This window comes from Paramormyrops kingsleyae, chromosome 25 (genome assembly GCF_048594095.1).
Source record: "Paramormyrops kingsleyae isolate MSU_618 chromosome 25, PKINGS_0.4, whole genome shotgun sequence".
Lineage (NCBI taxonomy): Eukaryota > Metazoa > Chordata > Actinopteri > Osteoglossiformes > Mormyridae > Paramormyrops > Paramormyrops kingsleyae.
This window is the reverse complement of record NC_132821.1, coordinates 8,684,513-8,708,173: the sequence shown is the minus strand read 5'-3', so window position 1 is coordinate 8,708,173 and position 23,661 is coordinate 8,684,513. Positions and strand designations below refer to the sequence as shown.

The following is a 23,661-nucleotide window of genomic DNA, read 5'->3' as shown; positions in this document are numbered from 1 at the left end:
ATAGCGACCTAATAATTTTAACAAACGATCAAATTTTATTTAGATATATATATATATAAATCTATTATACAGACACGACCTGTATTGTGTCATTCTACATCTTGTTTTGATAATATATTTGTATTGCGTAAACATATTCGATATACAGCCCAGCCACAATTGGTTTCTTTGTCACCCGGAAACTTAGCAACTGTGTTGTGAGCGGATCTGCAGCGCTTTTCTCTTTTTAAACGTGTCTTCTAAATTTGCGGTGCTTCTATTGTTTTTCCGCGCTTTTGTTAATGTACATCGTGTGTGTTGTCATTTGGTTAAAGTGTTTGACGACTTTGCAGCGCGCTGACACTAATTGGCCACAGTACCATAGCAACCGCATCATAACAATTGTAGTTGCACTTCGAGTTAATTTGATTTGAACATTCAAAGCAGCTCATATTTGCAGCTTCCCAGCGAGAGACAAGACGTGATCGAGATGTCTGCCCTGAACGCCACTGTGTGCCTCTGGAGAATCGACTGGCTCCTGCCAAATGGGGCAGTCAGTGTCCGGATTGCTCCGGAAGACATCCCCGGTTCAGTTAGCCATGGTAAGGACGGCAAAGTGATGCCCAGAATAGCTCAGCACTCGAAGAATGAAAGTCAGAATAGGGTTGGCTGGTCTTGTTGAATCTTGCAGTCTGTGATAACTATCTTATTTTTGAACTACATGTCTTAGGATACTAGATAATAAAATGGTTGACTTTTAGGCAAACGGTGATTTGTTACCATGAAGCAGTAAAAATACGGGGCTCTTTTCGGCATGTCTGCTGTATTGTATAATGAAATCAGTAAAATCTGTCGCTGTGATGTGTGGATGGATGAAGTTTTAACTTCTTTTTTTTTGACTGGCTATATTTACCATAATATAAGCTGCACAGAAATGGTCCTCATATTGTTTTAAAGCTATTGTCCAGCTCTATAGGTTGAACAAATAATATGCCATCCCCATACGAATAATTACCATGGGTTATTAAAGTATTAAAAATTCAATAACAAAACACCTGTATTTCAAAATTGATCAATTTTTTAAATAAATCTAGCAAATAATGTCATGAACATCTCCAGAAAATTTGGTCTTTGGTTTTTACGTTGTTGCTGAGACATCATTACTTAATTATGTGAAATGTCTATCAAAACCACAGTTCCTTACAATGCTGTTAGCAGTAGCAGAATAGCAGTTAGTGATCAAGGCATGGTACAGGGTTATTATTTTTCATGACAACTTCAACTATTGCCAGAACTAGCTGTGGAAATATAATTTAAACTAAAACATTTCAAATTACTATCAAAATTGAATAAAAAGACAATATTGCCAAAGTAACTGGGGAAAAAAGAGAATTAATGACACAGTCAGAATAGTTTATTTTCCTCTTAGGTTTACACCTTTGACTAGACACTGGCCTACTAAAAAGGGCCTTCATTTGTCAAAAAGCCTGAACAAAACAAAAATAAATAAACTAGATTGGCTTTTATGCTACTAGGGCGAGGAAAGCATTTCAACATTGGTGTAATAATGCATAAGATACATCAGTTTCCAGTGTGTTTTTTCGCTGTTGTTCTGCATATCAGGGAATCTGTGCACTAACTGGTGTGTTTTTATAAGTCAAGTTCCCCTGTTGAAACGCAGGCGGCCCGATTCAAGACCAGCGCATAAGTCTCCCAAGCTTGCGTTTCCTGTATCCAATAAGATGGCAGAATTTTTCTCAATGTGCAATACTGACTGCCAAGTGTGATATCTGTGATGTATGTGATGTAGTTTTGTTGTAGAGTGACATAAGGATTCACTTGAATTAAATGTGCTGTCCCCTGTCTTTTTAACCCCAAAGGACGAACCAGCACCAGTGGTGGAGGCCATCGGAGGAAATGCCGCACTGGGCCGCCGGCACCCAGCTCCATCACCGTGTCTGCCGCCACTTCGTCTACTCCCTCCCCGGTGGCAACCAGCAGGGGTCAGCAGGGCTCAGGACACCGTAGAAATACGGCGGGAGGCCGGTCAGGACGTAGAAATTGGCGTAAAAAACAAAAGGGGCCATTTACAAAAAATTTACAGAATCTAGTACGCTTCAGTAACTGCAAATTGGGAAACCCGTTTGACTCAACCCAAGTGGGTGAGAAGATCCCGTGTGAGGATCTCACCCAGAGTGACGACGAGGTTGCAACCATCCTGTGTCGCACTCCATCTATGTCAGAGCCTGAGCCTGAGCCCTGCTCACCGGCCTTCTCCTCCACTTCATTCTTAGTTCCGTCACCCATCCCATCCTCTTTTGTCTCCTCTCCATCTCCATCTTTTTTTACAGACTCTCCTCCTCCGTCACCACACGTAGTCTCACATGTAAGCCCAGCCCCACATCCATCTTCAACTCCGGCCATGGTTCATCCCACCCCTCCGTATCAGGTTCCAGCGCACCCCTCATCTCAGCTGGTTACGGGTCCGACACCCCCATTTATGTCCCCTTCTGTTGTTTTTGAAAAAATGGAAAGATTCAATAAGTTGCATAACTATTATCTTAGCAACTACCCTAAAATGACCTATGAGGCCAAGTGCTTAACTTACCATTGGTGTATTCAGTTTTGGAGTGAGTTTTTAAATGCAATTTCCATCTGCAAGCAGGGGAGGGACCAAAACCTAGAGGCTCACTACACGTATGTTGACAATTGGGTTGATGAAGCTGAGGTGATATTTCCTAATGATGCGCTGGACCAGCTGAGTGCCATCCCCGGGGTCCTGGAGTTGGCTGTGGAGATGGGCTATCTGTGTGATGTAAATAGTTTTTTATAGAACCTGTAAATAATTAGGTGAGAGATCTCACAAGTACTTAGGATAAGATAAGATTAAGATAGTTTAACCTTAACTTATCCTAAGTTTGTATGACATAAGATTAGAATAAGATCAGACTAATATAGGTTAAGATAAGATTTTGTATAACATAAGGTAACATAGAATAAGATAAGACTAATATAGAGTAAGTTAAGATAAGGTTAAGATAAGATTTTGTATAACATAAGGTAACATAGAATAAGATAAGACTAATATAGTGTAAGTTAAGATAAGGTTAAGATAAGATTTTGTATAACATATGGTAACATAGAATAAGATGACTAATATAGTGTAAGTTAAGATAAGGTTAAGATAAGATTGTATAACGTAAGATAACAGAATTAGATAGGAGTAAGATAAGGTTAAGATAAGATTGTATAACATAAGGTAACATAGAATAATATAAGACTAAGATATAAATAAATGTGGATTATTTTGCATTTGGTTTGTGTCTGTGTGGTTATTTAAAACATTGTGAAGTTTGAAACAAAATTTGATTAGCTTAAATAATGATTGGTTAAACTCATGCACATGTAGAGAATTGTAGTGGACTTGCCATTGAATTAAAGGTTTCTTCAGTTCTCAAGTGCAATGCAAAAAACATAGAGGGGCAATTCATTAAATGATGCAAGCACAGGGACATGATTTTGGTGTTAAACCCAAATTGCATGACCATTCTGCCGCAAATACAGGCCTTTAAGGTTAAAGGTGCCATCCAACTCTACTTTGAAAACTTGTGAAACTGATAAAGTACATGTTTCTTTGTTTTCTGCACATGCGTCCACCAAACGGAAGGGGCCTGAGAGTGGCATTAAGAGTCTGCAGCTGTATATTATTATTATTATTATATATATAAAATTATATTTATATTATAATATTATATTATATAAGCTAATTTCCTAGATCCTTAAATTTGCAAGCATAGTGGTGACATAGTTTCATGGACAAAGAGCAAGCCCTAAATGACCAACAGCAAGCAGTTATGAAACAGGAAAAAGAGAGAAAAAGAGTCCGACGGAGTCACCACTAGATCCAGTACCAGGGGGGTCAGCCACGTTTCCGTGAAACGTGATATATTGCAGTTTCTTGCATCGCGCTGGAACCCCAACCTCGCTCTTAGGTCACCTAGTTTAGACTGGACGTTTGCGAGCGGGACTCTGGGCAGGCGATGTGCTCGTTTCCTCAGTCTGTTTCGGACGCCGGCGTGTGTCCCACAGTGCTTCTTTGTTCGGCGCCGCGGGGTCATGCGGCCGTGCCCTTTGTTTGGTTTGTTTTACACAAACGTAAAAGCATGGACTATACCCCTAAAGGGAGGCCTTATTGAAATAATATGGATCATTTAAGGCCTGCATTCAAATATTACATTAAAATGACTAAATTAAAATTATTAAGTTTACCCATCTTTATCACTCTGCCTTAAACAAAGGAGACGCCTGAAACTCATTCCGGTCCATCTCCTCGGTATACAGAGTACACTTTAGATGGGCAGTAAGTGCATTTCCCTGCCACTCCAGGGAAGCCGGTGTGGATGTGCAGGCTAGCTGTTTGGTCCCTGTTTCAGGTTCATGCGGCAGAATCTGCAAAGGCGCCCTGCTTGTCGTGAGTCTGGCCTTTTCCTCTTTTTCTCCATCTTCTTCTCCACCCGTTTCTTGGCAGCCTCCAGCTGCTTCTGGAAGAATTCTGTCTCTGCAAATTCATCTAAGGCCATTTTGGGGTTAGAGAGCCCCTCAGCAAAAAATGTTACGTTTGTAAACAAAAATCAGGTAACACTACTTAAGGCCATTGCTTTAGCAATTTATAAACACATTCATAACTAATAATAATGAATCTGTAAAGTATTAGAAACATGGCTATAATTATTTATCAAAAGGCATAACACATTATACCCATGTGTATTATGCATTATGAATGATTTATGAAGCTCTCATCTGGAATGCACTATAGATACCCTCATAATGCATTATGATGGTCGGAATAATACAGCTTTCTACTGCATTACAAAGGTATCTATAGTGCATTATAGATGAGAGCTTCATCAGGCAGTCATAGTGCATAATAAACATGGCAATGTGTTATGCCCTTTTAGAAATATAGCCGTGTTTATAATGCTTCATGAATGCATCATAATGCATGGTCAATGTGTTTAAAAATGACTAAAACAAAAAAAGATGTTACCAAAAATCATTTATGGTTCTGCCTGTGATGCTATCAACACTCAAGCTTTTCTGGTCAGTGCAATTTATAATTGTTCAGACAGATAATAGTCTACCATGTGAGCGATGCTCAGGTCACTGATCAACACAAGTTTGTCAGAAACGGACTGACAAGATTTTTTAACGTTATGACAAAAAACTATACACACAAATATGTAAAACGATCATGTCCATTCATTATCCCATGTGCCATTTTACTACAAGCCATGGACACATAGGCTATGCGGCAAACCTAGCTTCAGCCTCTTACCAAGTGAGCGATGCTAGCTAATTGGTGACACAAAATTACTATCTGTACCGTGGCGACAAGATTTTATCATACAACAACATAAAAACCACACACATTATCAAATAACGGTCATGACAATTCATTATTTAGTGCATAATTACAGGGAACGTATGAGAGACAAAAGTCTGTCAGTTCTCTCTCGTCAAACAAGTGAAATGGATGCGAGTGATAATGTTACTATAAGCGAGCTGTTATGAAAACACCTGGCGGTATAACTGTAAATTTATCCTGTAGTTCTACATTTATCTGAAACATGTCATTCTGACACTGATATGTCTTCAAGCCATCATTAGTGGCTCCCTCATCTGGCCTCAGTAGTGGTTGCATCCCAGAGCCACCAGCAGCCTGCTGGTCTTGGTGGCACCCCAGTGTTTGCTTGTAGAGGAGATGCTCAGTGGCAGTGATGGTGGGAGTCCCAGATGAGACAAGATGAGCACAGAGCTGTCCAGCCCATTGTTGCCAATGGTCACATTCTACCAGAATGCCCTGACACTAACATCCAAACATCCCACGGACCCCAGCTATCCACTGTAGGGAAACTGAATAAGAAGCCTTTACCTTGGGCAGAAAATGCTTTGTTTGTGTAGTACGTCTTAGTGACAGAGTAGCAATTTCAGAGGCCATTAAGTTGAAAAATATGCAGTGAAATATCTAATGATATCTGAACATTCAAACACAGCATACAATTCAGTTTGCAAATTTAAACAATTCTATTTAAAAGAACAGTTTAATTTCAGAGCCGACGGCCGTGTGACCATGAAATGAAATGAAATGCCGACAACATTCCTGGAGCCTTCAATTTAGCATACACAGTGCCCTCTACAGGATTCTGTCGAAACCGCATCCCCTTCAGCCTCGTTCACAAAACGTGCGAGTTGTTTTCAGCATACGTTTTTCTTTATAAATCCCAAAATCCTCTTAGATACGTACCTATGAATGTTTGGCATCTTTTTCGGTCACATTAAGCCTTTAGAAATGAATTCCCGATTAATGCCTCTACATGGCTAGTGGTGTAATTGTATCATTAGAAACACATGAAAACATCTTAATTGCGTTAAGGTATGTAACGGTATAGTCACATGACAAAAGATAACTTCGTGACTTAGCAAATTGCATGGTAGTTATATTACTTTAGTGTTGCTGCTGTGACAGTGCCAGACAATACAACTGTCTAATTGTACCTATCAGCGTACCTATAAAATCACCCATTCATTGCGCCAGGGTAAGGTCGGATGGCGTTACATCATAAACAGGAAATTAGGGGAACATGCTGCCTTTATCCATTAATATTTTCACGCAAGACAAAGGTAACGAGTCCGTTGAAATTTCAGTACCTTGCGTTTTTTAATTTGAAATGGTAATTAGTTACATTACTCCTTGCAGACAAAAGTAGTGTAATTACAGTAACGCGTTACTACCAACATTGCTAGGTAGTGTGGGATTCAATAGATTTATAAAGAACACACAATGAATAGAGGAAAAGGAGAATATAGCTTAAAGCAGGGCATGATGAAAGGGGGGGGGGGGGTTGATTCTAGAAAATGCAGTTAACTGAAACGAGAACTGACTGGCACCGGCAGGGCAGGGGGACCTAATCGGAACAGATAGAGGAAGCGACAGAAAACGTCAGCGGCCCCTACTTATCATTTAGCCTTCCAGAAGGACAAGTACTAACCGACTAACTAGAGCAAATGTCAAACATGTGGTTGCCACGTAGACGGAAGGTACCGAGAGAGGGGGGAGATGCCCAAAGGGCTTTAAAAGGGAAACAGCTGATACATATGGCAGAGCCTCCTCTTGTACATGCCGAATGTATGTCAGATGGTCGCTCCCGGATTGCAATCTGTCAGAGAATAAACTGGTGACCTGCAACTACTCCACGTGTCAGCTGTGAATCTCTTGACCCAGTGGAGACGGTGTACTCCAACACTCCCCAGCCACTCTGAAGCACTGTGCAGATCAACAGTAACCTGTCTTCACAGATATTTTCAACCAGTCACTGGATCTTTGTGTCTTAAATCATCCACAATAACACCTATTCCAAAGAAACCCAGAGTCTCTTGCCTCAGTGACTACAGACTGGTGGCTCTCACATCGGTGGTAATGAAGGCTTTTGAGAGACTTGTGCTGTCATACTGTACCTTAAAACCGTCTGTGTGTTGTCCAACTGATGGAGACGTTTTCTTAATTTGTTGTGGGTTTTTTTTATGTTTGCATGTGTTTTCTGAAGTTGCAGCGCGTTGAGCTCTCTGGGCCACCGTAGAAGAGAGACGATTTACAGCACGCAATTCATGTAGCTGATAAGACTTTAAACCAGGGGTATTCAACTAAAATTTAAAGCGGTCCAGTTAGAGAAAATTTCTTGAAGCGAAGGTCCAGAAGATCATAATGTCTAACTATTTAGTGTGATATATATTTAAGTAGCCTTAAAAAAAATAGGTTTAGATTTATTTTCATGCCCTGCTCGTGCCTATCCTCCTGTGTGCCACGCCCCCCTCGCTGCCTCATGTGGAATCCACGTGTCATCAGCTGTTTCTAGTTGTGTTTCATTAGTTCTGTGTATTTAAGTCCGTGTCTGTGTGCCTTTAGGAGTGTGGTCATTAACGTTATGTAGTGGTTGTATGTACCTGACCGTGGTTTCCTAATTACACCTTGTGTTCATTCGACTCCTGTTTCCCCGGTGTTAGCTTTGCTGCTGCTATTAACACTAATGGCATATTAGCGCAAACAAAGGGCTGCATACGCAGAACTACGTCTTGCTTGGCGATCAAAGGCGTTTGACTTTCATTGGCGTGGGAAACGGCGGTTCTAGTACCAACTCACTACCGAAAAGACTACAAAAGCTGCGTCGGTTAAAATAGAAGCACCCCATCAGGTTCAAAATAATAACTTTCTGTTTTGGCTATCGGTCTGGGTCCGTATGGGACAGCTTCTGGGTCCGGACCCGGACCGCGGTCCGCCTGTTAGTGATCTCTGCTTTAAACTATCTAATAATAACAAATTTACATTTTTTGATTCTTTCCTGAGCCCAGCGTGGTGAGCATATTTTATTGTAGTTACAATTCGCTTGTGGTTTATGTTAAGGTTGATTGAGATCGCGGTGGATAATTAACGTCTTCTCGCCAAATGTGATGCAGTTGTTATTTAACTATGTTTATAGGCTTATTTGGTTTCTATTGAAAAGGCGAAAGTGTTCTAAAGATGTCTGATAGTGTGTTCGAGATATTGAAGCTAAAGCCTAATGTTTAAGAGTTAATATAGAAGGTGTGTGATTTCCCGAATTTATAACATGATACAGCTTTCTAAGTGAAATTTAAGTTGTCTATTTTGTTACAGTTTGACCACATATACAATACGCAGATACCAAATGCTCCTGCAGAGATGTAGAAAAGGTGACATTAGTACAAAGTCTGTAATTTGTGAGTTCTGCACAAAGGAATTAAAAGGAAAGAAACAACAACTATTCTAATGTTATCTTTGTCGGTAACAGTGTCCTTGCCTTTGGAAGCTAAGAGCGTCGTATTTTCAGGGAGAGCCCTGTAATATTTAGTTTAATAAATTGTTTTTATTGATAAACCTTCATACTGATAATCCTCTTATAGTGGTCCTGAAAGAAAACATGACTGAAGATATTATCCATTTTAGTACAGACACATTTCACGATTCAGTAACCTGACTTTTCCAATAGATGGCAGTGTAGTACTTCGACTAAGACGTGCTATGGAAACGGAAAGCTGGTTTTCCATTTTAAACGTTTGTCTGACTGAAATTACCACATGTTGTACATATGTAATCGTACTATACATCTAACCTTCAGCGTTGTATTACCTACCTTAATTATCTGCAGCAATAAAATATGTACGCGTAATTGGACAGCTGCAAGTTAAGCAATCTGTCTGATTTTACGTTAAAGTAGGCATGGACGGACGGTAAGATGAATGCAGGAGAGACCTGTGAATAAGCTGAAAGTATAAATAGAATATGATAAAATAATAAATATTTTTAAACATTTAACTGGATAACGACAGCTTCACAGTACTTATATAACCCTGCACAATTTCGAATATCATCACAGCTCCCTGAAAATTAACAGCTATCATTATAGTACAAATAAGCAGTTATCCAGACATCCCGAGTCTCCCGGAAGTTCCGGGAGTCTCCCACATATTGACCGCGACTCCCTGATACCCGCAAATTGAATAAAATATCCCGGAAAGAAGAGCAAGTAAACAAGAGCATGCATACCAGACAGTAGCGTGTGCATCGCGCACTTGAGACGCGCGCGTACGACGGAATGAACGTGAGAGAGAGAAAGAGAGAACGTGCATATGTGTGGATCCCTGCGTGTGTGCCTGTAGCCCGTGCTAGACAGACAGCATCCTGATTGGTTTACTTAGCAAAATAAGCCAATCAGATTTCAATGCGGGCGGGCTTTTATTTAACTTCTCGAGGACCGAAGTTATCGGTTCAGTGGAGCATCATGACAGAGGGAGAGTGCCCCAAAAAACGGAAATATAAAACGTATTTCACTTCAGACTACACAAAAGTGTATCCTTGTTTAATAAGGATGAAAATAATGACAGTGTTGCGTGCTGTACTGTTAGCAACAGTGATTTCAGCATTGCTCATGACGGTTTAAACGACTGTAAAATGCATGTTGAGTTGAGTTTAACAAGTGTCATTTCATGTGCTGTATTATTCAGGTCTACACTAGTTAGACACTTGGTTAGTTGCCAATGCTGTCATGAAAGACTCCTTGAAGACTTTTGTAAAGTAGCAATGGAATATAATTAAGGAATTTGCATAAATGGTAAAATAATCTACTTATATTATTGTCAAAATAATACATAATATTGACCTTCGTAATTTAGTGCGCTGACTAGAGGAAATTAATGAAGAAATTAAACTGTGAAATCAAGTTTGTTGAAGTTACATCTCACTCCATGTCGGGCGGTTGGGGGCACCTCCCTGAATTGAGTTTTTGCAGGTTGGGATGTCTGAATTATTCTACCTTAGGGAAGGGAGGGGGTCCTGGCTATGAAAGTTGGGGGGCGGCGGCAGACGATCTCAGAGGCAAGCTGCTGTCCACCCAAAAATGCAGGCCCCTCATGTAAGCTCACATCCACCCAAATGTTCCAACCCCAGAGGCAAGCTGCTTTCAACTCAAACCCCTGACCCCAGAGGTGCTTTGTTTTTCTATGTGTGTGTTTTATTTGGTATGGATTTTATTTAATGGCACGTAAAGATTTTATTGAGCACTGTTTTGGTTGATCACTGTAGCACTTATTCATCAATATTAACATTATTAACATTTATTAGCATTTTATTTGATCTGTTGTGCTGTTTATTGTGCGATTAACCTATTTTATTCCCAAGCTTACTGATTTTATGTGTTTTGGGAAGGTGTAAATGCTGTTTTAGCCCAACCCTTGTGCAGAGCTTGGAAGTCTGCGGATGTGTTCTTTTTTAACCCTCTGGAGTCTAGGGGTAGGGGACACACTTTCACTAACTGGGGCAAGCTCACACATTTCATTCAATATCATAAACTTAATTCCTGGCAAATAAATTATTTCTTATATATTTGGTTTGGCAACAAACTCATCTTAATCTTAGTGTACTTTGTAAATATGTCAGATTTATGTGAAGTTTGTAATTTGACATTCAAAGTATAGACATTGCAAAATGCAGTTTGGAACACTTGCAGAAACATTATAAAAGTACATAGTAAGCAATGCTGGCAGTTTGTCTTGATCCCAGATATCTGATCACCAAAGTCTTGGCTACATGAAGATGACTAAATGGTGTAGTTGCAATATTCATTTGGATAAATGAATAAGAAAAACCTAACTCATGTAACTATTTCTGGCTCCTTTCATTGAATATTTAGCAACTTTCATGTGTATGAATGAGCCATTGTCACTTGGCCACGTCCCTACCCCCCTTTTATGGTGCTGATGGAGATGTATCTGGATCGCGTTTCACCGTTGCGCTGTTAATCAAATTACCATGCGAATGCGATCTGAATACACGCTAATGCGGCTATTTAGAATGTGAATAGCGATCTTCGGGTGACAGCGGTACTACACGCCCCCGAAGCAGGTAAAACAAAGTAAGGTGACATGGTTTAATTTTTTGCCGATTTAACCTAATTTTTAAAAGTTTAATACTTCCAACAATGGACGTTTTGAAAAGAAGACAGATTACGGATTTAGTCAGCATTTTTTTCATGTTTCTATAATAAGATTTCAGCGAGTTATGAACTGAAATACACGAGAAAGATACACGGCATTGCCGACGATGCCGTCGACTCCAGAGGGTTAAAGGTCTTAACTTTTTAATAGCATGCATATAAGGTGACATTTTAATTGTTTTATTGACCATATAATTGTAATTAGGTTTAAATGGTGTATAATTGTATTTGCTGGTCTTATTGCCCTTTTCCTGTTTTATGGGTAATAGTTCTGCAGGTAGTTCTATTTGTTTAATATTATCTTTGAAAGTCTGATTGTACTGTGTTGGCATGATTTGCATAGTGTGGGAATGTTTCAGCCTTATAGATTGTGATTATGTGTAAATGTTAGTAGTACAAGCATAATATTTATTATTCATGTATTTGAGCTGATTTACATTTTGTTTTGGTATGAAAAGGTTATTTTGATACGTCCCCCATGGAGGGCACCACATATTAAACGGATTTTTGGAACAGGGAGCCGGAAGTGGGGCTTGCCCCGTCTGCTCCAGGCATCGACCCGGTATTGCAGTGCTTCCGGGAACGGTGCACCTCTACTGCCCCCTGTTGTTGAAAGGCAGAACTGACTGACTGAATGGGTGACTAATAGACTGAGTGCCTCTGGATGGCCAACTAATTAGCCGCATGTGGTGTGAGGGAGGGGCCCTGTCCGTGCGCGGCCCCCATTTCCCGCCGTTTTTCTTTTTTCTTTTTTTTTTAAAGTAAGGTGACACGCTGTCGCTTGTGCGGTGGGCAGCTGTGCTGAGGTAAGGCATGACGTCATCTTTGCCTTTTGAATTTTCCCTCATGTTTGTTTAAACGATTGCTGTTTTTTGAGAGGACAGGAGGACAGGGAGGACGCCGGTGGCTGCGACGTCCCTGGGCATTCTACTCCGAGCGGGGGCGTCACGGAGGCCCGGCTAACGGCAACCCGCTAAGCGGCGGCCCCATGTCGACTCCGGTCTCTCTTCGGTCTTCAGGACCAATACACGTTTCTTCTCCTTTCCGGATTGGAAAAGACAAAGGGCAAAAGTGGAATAGTTGACGAAATGGCGTCGGATGGCGTAGCTTCTAGCGGTGGGGCGTAAAGACCTTGCATTCCAGAGCATCCCTGCGCATATGAGAGTCTGCTCCGTACATCTCCGTTCAGGTAAGTCAGGTTCCGGTGTGATCACTAGACTCCATTCTTGTGTTTGTCCCTAAAGAGAACAGCCAGGATAGGAAATGCTGGAAACCCATCCCGACCGGAGTCCATCCCTTCCCGGTGGCACAGTAGCCCGAAAGTGTTTGTGAGTGTGGTTTATGTCAGATTAGGAGAGCTGAAATGAACCTTTTGTTGGATGATAGTCGGCGACCAAAACAAGAGCTAGATCACAGAAAAGTGTTTCAAAAGCGACAGCGTCAAAGTGAAATGCAACACTGGATGGAAGTTTTCTAGTCCTGATGAAGGATGTAGAATCGGAATCCATATATGTTTCCATACAAGGAATTTGCCTTGGTGGTGCTTTTACATGACATTACAAAGAACATACATCATTTAGCAAAGACATATGCAGAAAGGTAATAGACAATAGACTGGCAATTGGGTAATATGATAATAATATGATAATTAAGTTTATTAATGGCAGTAATGATGGTATTATGATATTTATATATGTGTGTGTACATAGTAATCATTGTAGTATGAATATAAACTATATAAATGGTATAATAATTTAAAGGGCTCTTGAATAGTGTCGTTATTAAGTAGCAGCCAAGTCAACTATATGTGCAAGAGTGCAAAATATATAAAGAGTTCGCAGTATGTGTGCATGATGTGCAAGAGTGCAGAATATAATCATAGAGGAAGTTTATCAGTTGTTCACTGGTTATGCTGGTGGATATTTCACTGCAGCTGACGATTAATTGAACGTCCATTCAGAGACTGGTTTGGTTAATGAGAGAGACTGCCTGAGGGGAGAAGCTCTTGGCGTGTCTTGTGGTCTTGGTTCTGATTGCCATGAGTCTTCTCCTGGAGGGTAAGGCTTGAAAGATGTGGTGAGCAGGGTGAGATGGGTCCTCAAAGATTTTGTACGCCTGTTTCCTGGTTCTGGTGATGTACAGTGTCTGGAGGGTAGGCAGCTTACTGCCGATTATTCGCTCTGCTGAGTGGATGATGTGTTGCAGTCTGGCTTGGTCTCGTTCACTGACTCAATGATTGTAGCGTAAAACTGGGCCATCGTGGTTATAACATGTTATTTTGGATCAGGCACGGACAGTTGTGAGAGTTCAGTCCGCATTAGCTCCGATAGAATAGTATTAAATGCAAAGCTAAAGTCCACAAACAGAATCCTAACATATGTCTCAGGGCACTCCAAGTGTCGGAGCAAGAAATGGAGTCCAGTGTTAACTGCGTTGTCCACAGGTCTGTTGGTTCTGTAGGCAGACTGTAGCCTGGGGTCAAGAGATGCGTCTGTGATGGTTTTAAGGTATGACAGCACAAGTCTCTCAAAAGCCTTCATTACCACCGATGTGAGAGCCACCAGTCTGTAGTCACTGAGGCAAGAGACTCTGGGTTTCTTTGGAAAAGGTGTTATTGTGGATGATTTAAGACACAAAGATCCAGTGACTGGTTGAAAATATCTGTGAAGACAGGTGACTGTTGATCTGCACAGTGCTTCAGAGTGGCTGGGGAGTGTTGGAGTACGCCGTCTCCACCGGGTCAAGAGATTCACAGCTGACACGTGGAGAAGTTGCAGGTCACCAGTTTATTCTCTGACAGATTGCAATCCGGGAGCGACCATCTGACATACATTCGGCATGTACAAGAGGAGGCTCTGCCATATGTATCAGCTGTTTCCCTTTTAAAGCCCTTTGGGCATCTCCCCCCTCTCTCGGTACCTTCCGTCTACGTGACAACCACATGTTTGACATTTGCTCTAGTTAGTCGGTTAGTACTTGTCCTTCTGGAAGGCTAAATGATAAGTAGGGGCCGCTGACATTTTTTGTCGCTTCCTCTATCTGTTCCGATTAGGTCCCCCTGCCCTGCCGGTGCCAGTCAGTTCTCGTTTCAGTTAACTGCATTTTCTAGAATCAACCCCCCCCCCCTTTCATCATGCCCTGCTTTAAGCTATATTCTCCTTTTCCTCTATTCATTGTATGTTCTTTATAATTCTATTGAATCCCACACTACCTAACAATGTTGGTAGTAACGCGTTACTGTAATTCCACTACTTTTGTCTGTAAGGAGTAATGTAACTAATTACCATTTCAAATTAAAAAATGCAAAGTACTGAAATTTCAATGGACTCGTTACCTTTGTCTTGCGTGAAAATATTAATGGATAAAGGCAGCATGTTCCCCTAATTTCCTGTTTATGATGTAACGCCATCCGACCTTACCCTGGCGCAATGAATGGGTGATATTATAGGTACGCTGATAGGTACAATTAGACAGTTGTATTGTCTGGCACTGTCACAGCAGCAACACTAAAGTAATATAACTACCCAGAGAGCACACATGCATTGGCACTATGTCTCCGCGGTACTTGAAAATCCATCGGCAAACATCTCTGTGTTGCAGAAACATCACTACCGAACATTTGAGCCCATATTCCCCCGATGTTAAAGCGATCAATATGCAACATTTAGGCCACTATTATTTTCCTTTATTAGGCTATATATACAGGTTAGGTCAGGCTGGAGGAGCATGCGCTGATCGATGCAGCACGTTTCGCCGCACCCGTGCACCACACGTCGAAACTCCTCACGGACACACGGTCCAGTCCCACCCTCATTATAATTACTTTTATATGCAGTATTTGATAACTAGTCATTTTTGGTAACCTGCACATCGTACGCTGCAGACTAGTAACGTTACCACCGTTGGCTGATTCTGAAATAGTTGTGGTGCTATATATATGACGTTAGATTGTTACAGGGACTGTGATAAATGCAAATCGAGCCCCCTATTATGGTTGCCTTAAAAAAGTTAACATTTTTACTCAGATTTCTTCCATTTGTACGTGGTGTGCTTTTTATACTATGACAAGTTTTCCTAACATCAGATTTAAAAATTGCAAAATATAGCAACATATTGAATTGCAATCCCTGTATCTTGAAACGTGACGTGTTGCCAGACTCTCCGATACACAGCTCTATGGTCCATACAGAGGAGATGAAGAACATGCAGTTTGCTAAGTCACGAAGTTATCTTTTGTCATGTGACTATACCGTTACATACCTTAACGCAATGAAGATGTTTTCATGTGTTTCTAATGATACAATTACACCACTAGCCATGTAGAGGCATTAATCGGGAATTCATTTATAAAGGCTTCATGTGACCGAAAAAGATGCCAAACATTCATAGGTACGTATCTAAGAGGATTTTGGGATTTATAAAGAAAAACGTATGCTGAAAACAACTCGCACGTTTTGTGAACGAGGCTGAAGGGGATGCGGTTTCGACAGAATCCTGTAGAGGGCACTGTGTATGCTAAATTGAAGGCTCCAGGAATGTTGTCGGCATTTCATTTCATTTCATGGTCACACGGCCGTCGGCTCTGAAATTAAACTGTTCTTTTAAATAGAATTGTTTAAATTTGCAAACTGAATTGTATGCTGTGTTTGAATGTTCAGATATCATTAGATATTTCACTGCATATTTTTCAACTTAATGGCCTCTGAAATTGCTACTCTGTCACTAAGACGTACTACACAAACAAAGCATTTTCTGCCCAAGGTAAAGGCTTCTTATTCAGTTTCCCTACAGTGGATAGCTGGGGTCCGTGGGATGTTTGGATGTTAGTGTCAGGGCATTCTGGTAGAATGTGACCATTGGCAACAATGGGCTGGACAGCTCTGTGCTCATCTTGTCTCATCTGGGACTCCCACCATCACTGCCACTGAGCATCTCCTCTACAAGCAAACACTGGGGTGCCACCAAGACCAGCAGGCTGCTGGTGGCTCTGGGATGCAACCACTACTGAGGCCAGATGAGGGAGCCACTAATGATGGCTTGAAGACATATCAGTGTCAGAATGACATGTTTGAGATAAATGTAGAACTACAGGATAAATTTACAGTTATACCGCCAGGTGTTTTCATAACAGCTCGCTTATAGTAACATTATCACTAGCATCCATTTCACTTGTTTGACGAGAGAGAACTGACAGACTTTAGTCTCTCATACGTTCCCTGTAATTATGCACTAAATAATGAATTGTCATGACCGTTATTTGATGATGTGTGTAGTTTTTATGTTGTTGTATGATAAAATCTTGTCGTCACGGTACTGACAGTAATTTTGTGTCACCAATTAGCTAGCATCGCTCACTTGGTAAGAGGCTGAAGCTAGGTTTGCCGCATAGCCTACAGTGGGTACGGAAAGTATTCAGACCCCCTTCAATTTTTCACTCTTTGTTATATTGCAGCCATTTTCTAAAATCATTTAAAATATTTTTTTTCCTCATTAATGTACTCACAGCACCCCATATTGACAGACAAAAAAAAGAATTTTTGAAATTGTTGCAGATTTATTAAAAAAGAAAAACTGAAATATCACATGGTCCAAAGTATTCAGACCCTTTGCTGTGACACTCATATATTTAACTCAGGTGCTTTCCATTTCTTCTGATCATCCTTCATTCATTCATTTGAGTCCAGCTGTGTTTGATTATACTGATTGGACTTGATTAGGAAAGCCACACACCCATCTATATAAGATCTTACACCTGTCAGAGCAAATGAGAATCATGAGGTCAAAGGAACTGCCTGAAGAGCTCAGAGACAGAATTGTGGCAAGGCACAGATCTGGCCATGGTCACAAAAAAAATTCTGCTGTACTTATGGTTCCCAAGAGCACAGTGGCCTCCATAATCCTTAAATGGAAGACGTTTGGGACGACCAGAACCTTTCCTAGAGCTGGCCATCTGGTCAAGCTGAGCTACCGGGGGAAAAGAGCCTTGGTGAGAGAGGTAAAGAAGAACCCAAAGATCACTTTGACTGAGCTCCAGAGATGCAGTCAGGAGATGGGAGAAAGTTGCAGAAAGTCAACCATCACTGCAGCCCTCCACCAGTCAGGGCTTTATGGCAGAGTGGCCTGTCGGAAGCCTCTCCTCAGTGCAAGACACATGACGGCCCGCATGGAGTTTGCTGAAAGACACCTGAAGGACTCTGAGATTCTCTGGTCTGATGAGACCAAGATAGAACTTTTTGGCCTTAATTCTAAGCAGTATGTGTGGAGACAATCAGGCAGTGCTCATCACTTGTCCAATACAGTCCCCACAGTGAAGCATGGCGGTGGCAGCATCATGCTGTGGGGGTGTTTTTCAGCTGCAGGGACAGGACGACTGGTTGCAATCGAGGGAAAGATGAATGCGGCCAAGTACAGGCATATCCTGGACAAAAACATTCTCCAGAGTGCTAAGGACCTCAGACTGGGCCGAAGGTTTACCTTCCAACAAGACAATGACCGTAAGCACACAGCTAAAATAACGAAGGAGTGGCTTCACAACAACTCTGACTGTTCTTGAATGGCCCAGCCAGAGCCCTGACTTAAACCCAATTGAGCATCTCTGGAAAGACCTAAAAATGGCTGTCCACCAACGTTTACCATGCAACCTGACAGAACTGGAGAGGATCTGCAAGGAGGAATGGCAGAGGATCCCCAAATCCAGGTGTGAAAAACTTGTTGCATCTTTCCCAAGAAGACTCATGGCTGCATTAGCTCAAAAGGGTGCTTCTTCTAAATACTGAGCAAAGGGTCTGAATACTTAGGACCATGTAATATTTCAGTTTTTCTTTTTTAATAAATCTGCAACAATTTCAAAAATTCTTTTTTTTGTCTGTCAATATGAGGTGCTGTGTGTACATTAATGAAGAAAAAAAAATATTTTAAATGATTTTAGCAAATGGCTGCAATATAACAGAGTGAAAAACTGAAGGGGGTCTGAATACTTTCCGTACCCACTGTATGTGTCCATGGCTTGTAGTAAAATGGCACATGGGATAATGAATGGACATGATCGTTTTACATATTTGTGTGTATAGTTTTTTGTCATAACATTAAAAAATCTTGTCAGTCCGTTTCTGACAAACTTGTGTTGATCAGTGACCTGAGCATCGCTCACATGGTAGACTATTATCTGTCTGAACAATTATAAATTGCACTGACCAGAAAAGCTTGAGTGTTGATAGCATCACAGGCAGAACCATAAATGATTTTTGGTAACATCTTTTTTTGTTTTAGTCATTTTTAAACACATTGACCATGCATTATAATGCATTCATGAAGCATTATAAACACGGCTATATTTCTAAAAGGGCATAACACATTGCCATGTTTATTATGCACTATGACTGCCTGATGAAGCTCTCATCTATAATGCACTATAGATACCTTTATAATGCAGTAGAAAGCTGTATTATTCCGACCATCATAATGCATTATGAGGGTATCTATAGTGCATTCCAGATGAGAGCTTCATAAATCATTCATAATGCATAATACACATGGGTATAATGTGTTATGCCTTTTGATAATTATAGCCATGTTTCTAATACTTTACAGATTCATTATTATTAGTTATGAATGTGTTTATAAATTGCTAAAGCAATGGCCTTAAGTAGTGTTACCTGATTTTTGTTTACAAACGTAACATTTTTTGCTGAGGGGCTCTCTAACCCCAAAATGGCCTTAGATGAATTTGCAGAGACAGAATTCTTCCAGAAGCAGCTGGAGGCTGCCAAGAAACGGGTGGAGAAGAAGATGGAGAAAAAGAGGAAAAGGCCAGACTCACGACAAGCAGGGCGCCTTTGCAGATTCTGCCGCATGAACCTGAAACAGGGACCAAACAGCTAGCCTGCACATCCACACCGGCTTCCCTGGAGTGGCAGGGAAATGCACTTACTGCCCATCTAAAGTGTACTCTGTATACCGAGGAGATGGACCGGAATGAGTTTCAGGCGTCTCCTTTGTTTAAGGCAGAGTGATAAAGATGGGTAAACTTAATAATTTTAATTTAGTCATTTTAATGTAATATTTGAATGCAGGCCTTAAATGATCCATATTATTTCAATAAGGCCTCCCTTTAGGGGTATAGTCCATGCTTTTACGTTTGTGTAAAACAAACCAAACAAAGGGCACGGCCGCATGACCCCGCGGCGCCGAACAAAGAAGCACTGTGGGACACACGCCGGCGTCCGAAACAGACTGAGGAAACGAGCACATCGCCTGCCCAGAGTCCCGCTCGCAAACGTCCAGTCTAAAGTAGGTGACCTAAGAGCGAGGTTGGGGTTCCAGCGTGATGCAAGAAACTGCAATATATCACGTTTCACGGAAACGTGGCTGACCCCTCTGGTACTGGATCTAGTGGTGACTCCGTCGGACTCTTTCTCTCTTTTTCCTCTTTCATAACTGCTTGCTGTTGGTCATTTAGGGCTTGCTCTTTGTCCATGAAACTATGTCACCACTATGCTTGCAAATTTAAGGATCTAGGAAATTAGCTTATATACTGTAATATAATATTATAATATAAATATAATTTTATATATATAATAATAATAATATACAGCTGCAGACTCTTAATGCCACTCTCAGGCCCCTTCCGTTTGGTGGACGCATGTGCAGAAAACAAAGAAACATGTACTTTATCAGTTTCACAAGTTTTCAAAGTAGAGTTGGATGGCACCTTTAACCTTAAAGGCCTGTATTTGCGGCAGAATGGTCATGCAATTTGGGTTTAACACCAAAATCATGTCCCTGTGCTTGCATCATTTAATGAATTGCCCCTCTATGTTTTTTGCATTGCACTTGAGAACTGAAGAAACCTTTAATTCAATGGCAAGTCCACTACAATTCTCTACATGTGCATGAGTTTAACCAATCATTATTTAAGCTAATCAAATTTTGTTTCAAACTTCACAATGTTTTAAATAACCACACAGACACAAACCAAATGCAAAATAATCCACATTTATTTATATCTTAGTCTTATATTATTCTATGTTACCTTATGTTATACAATCTTATCTTAACCTTATCTTACTCCTATCTAATTCTATGTTATCTTACGTTATACAATCTTATCTTAACCTCATCTTACCCTATCTTAGTCTTATCTAATTCTATGTTATCTTACGTTATACAATCTTATCTTAACCTTATCTTAACTTACACTATATTAGTCTTATCTTATTCTATGTTACCATATGTTATACAAAATCTTATCTTAACCTTATCTTAACTTACACTATATTAGTCTTATCTTATTCTATGTTACCTTATGTTATACAAAATCTTATCTTAACCTTATCTTAACTTACTCTATATTAGTCTTATCTTATTCTATGTTACCTTATGTTATACAAAATCTTATCTTAACCTATATTAGTCTGATCTTATTCTAATCTTATGTCATACAAACTTAGGATAAGTTAAGGTTAAACTATCTTAATCTTATCCTAAGTACTTGTGAGATCTCTCACCTAATTATTTACAGGTTCTATAAAAAACTATTTACATCACACAGATAGCCCATCTCCACAGCCAACTCCAGGACCCCGGGGATGGCACTCAGCTGGTCCAGCGCATCATTAGGAAATATCACCTCAGCTTCATCAACCCAATTGTCAACATACGTGTAGTGAGCCTCTAGGTTTTGGTCCCTCCCCTGCTTGCAGATGGAAATTGCATTTAAAAACTCACTCCAAAACTGAATACACCAATGGTAAGTTAAGCACTTGGCCTCATAGGTCATTTTAGGGTAGTTGCTAAGATAATAGTTATGCAACTTACTGAATCTTTCCATTTTTTCAAAAACAACAGAAGGGGACATAAATGGGGGTGTCGGACCCGTAACCAGCTGAGATGAGGGGTGCGCTGGAACCTGATACGGAGGGGTGGGATGAACCATGGCCGGAGTTGAAGATGGATGTGGGGCTGGGCTTACATGTGAGACTACGTGTGGTGACGGAGGAGGAGAGTCTGTAAAAAAAGATGGAGATGGAGAGGAGACAAAACAGGATGGGATGGGTGACGGAACTAAGAATGAAGTGGAGGAGAAGGCCGGTGAGCAGGGCTCAGGCTCAGGCTCTGACATAGATGGAGTGCGACACAGGATGGTTGCAACCTCGTCGTCACTCTGGGTGAGATCCTCACACGGGATCTTCTCACCCACTTGGGTTGAGTCAAACGGGTTTCCCAATTTGCAGTTACTGAAGCGTACTAGATTCTGTAAATTTTTTGTAAATGGCCCCTTTTGTTTTTTACGCCAATTTCTACGTCCTGACCGGCCTCCCGCCGTATCTCTACGGCGTCCTGAGCCCTGCTGACCCCTGCTGGTTGCCACCGGGGAGGGAGTAGACGAAGTGGCGGCAGACACGGTGATGGAGCTGGGTGCCGGCGGCCCAGTGCGGCATTTCCTCCGATGGCCTCCACCACTGGTGCTGGTTCGTCCTTTGGGGTTAAAAAGACAGGGGACAGCACATTTAATTCAAGTGAATCCTTATGTCACTCTACAACAAAACTACATCACATACATCACAGATATCACACTTGGCAGTCAGTATTGCACATTGAGAAAAATTCTGCCATCTTATTGGATACAGGAAACGCAAGCTTGGGAGACTTATGCGCTGGTCTTGAATCGGGCCGCCTGCGTTTCAACAGGGGAACTTGACTTATAAAAACACACCAGTTAGTGCACAGATTCCCTGATATGCAGAACAACAGCGAAAAAACACACTGGAAACTGATGTATCTTATGCATTATTACACCAATGTTGAAATGCTTTCCTCGCCCTAGTAGCATAAAAGCCAATCTAGTTTATTTATTTTTGTTTTGTTCAGGCTTTTTGACAAATGAAGGCCCAAATGAAGGCCCTTTTTAGTAGGCCAGTGTCTAGTCAAAGGTGTAAACTTAAGAGGAAAATAAACTATTCTGACTGTGTCATTAATTCTCTTTTTTCCCCAGTTACTTTGGCAATATTGTCTTTTTATTCAATTTTGATAGTAATTTGAAATGTTTTAATTTAAATCATATTTCCACAGCTAGTTCTGGCAATAGTTGAAGTTGTCATGAAAAATAATAACCCTGTACCATGCCTTGATCACTAACTGCTATTCTGCTACTGCTAACAGCATTGTAAGGAACTGTGGTTTTGATAGACATTTCACATAATTAAGTAATGATGTCTCAGCAACAACGTAAAAACCAAAGACCAAATTTTCTGGAGATGTTCATGACATTATTTGCTAGATTTATTTAAAAAATTGATCAATTTTGAAATACAGGTGTTTTGTTATTGAATTTTTAATACTTTAATAACCCATGGTAATTATTCGTATGGGGATGGCATATTATTTGTTCAACCTATAGAGCTGGACAATAGCTTTAAAACAATATGGACCATTTCTGTGCAGCTTATATTATGGTAAATATAGCCAGTCAAAAAAAAAGAAGTTAAAACTTCATCCATCCACACATCACAGCGACAGATTTTACTGATTTCATTATACAATACAGCAGACATGCCGAAAAGAGCCCCGTATTTTTACTGCTTCATGGTAACAAATCACCGTTTGCCTAAAAGTCAACCATTTTATTATCTAGTATCCTAAGACATGTAGTTCAAAAATAAGATAGTTATCACAGACTGCAAGATTCAACAAGACCAGCCAACCCTATTCTGACTTTCATTCTTCGAGTGCTGAGCTATTCTGGGCATCACTTTGCCGTCCTTACCATGGCTAACTGAACCGGGGATGTCTTCCGGAGCAATCCGGACACTGACTGCCCCATTTGGCAGGAGCCAGTCGATTCTCCAGAGGCACACAGTGGCGTTCAGGGCAGACATCTCGATCACGTCTTGTCTCTCGCTGGGAAGCTGCAAATATGAGCTGCTTTGAATGTTCAAATCAATTTAACTCTAAGTGCAACTACAATTGTTATGATGCGGTTCAAACAGACCTCATTCCAGGCATCCGTACAGACTGTCAGGCCCTTCCGAAGTCTGTTACCCCTCATCTCAGATGTTGATGTTAACCGCTTGAGTAAGTGACCTGTGGGTCGCACTTAAACTACTGTAATACTTGGGGC

General features: G+C 40.8%; 1 long non-coding RNA gene and 1 pseudogene across 1 annotated transcript; both read left to right on the top strand.

The window, feature by feature from the left end:
• The first annotated feature begins 2,114 nt into the window (after positions 1-2,114).
• Positions 2,115-3,291, top strand: LOC140583031 (uncharacterized). Its single transcript, XR_011985818.1, has 2 exons — positions 2,115-3,085; positions 3,158-3,291. It is a non-coding gene; the product is annotated as an uncharacterized lncRNA (long non-coding RNA).
• Positions 3,292-11,906: 8,615 nt separating this feature from the next.
• LOC140583229 (U2 spliceosomal RNA) lies at positions 11,907-12,139 on the top strand (annotated as a pseudogene).
• Positions 12,140-23,661: the final 11,522 nt, after the last annotated feature.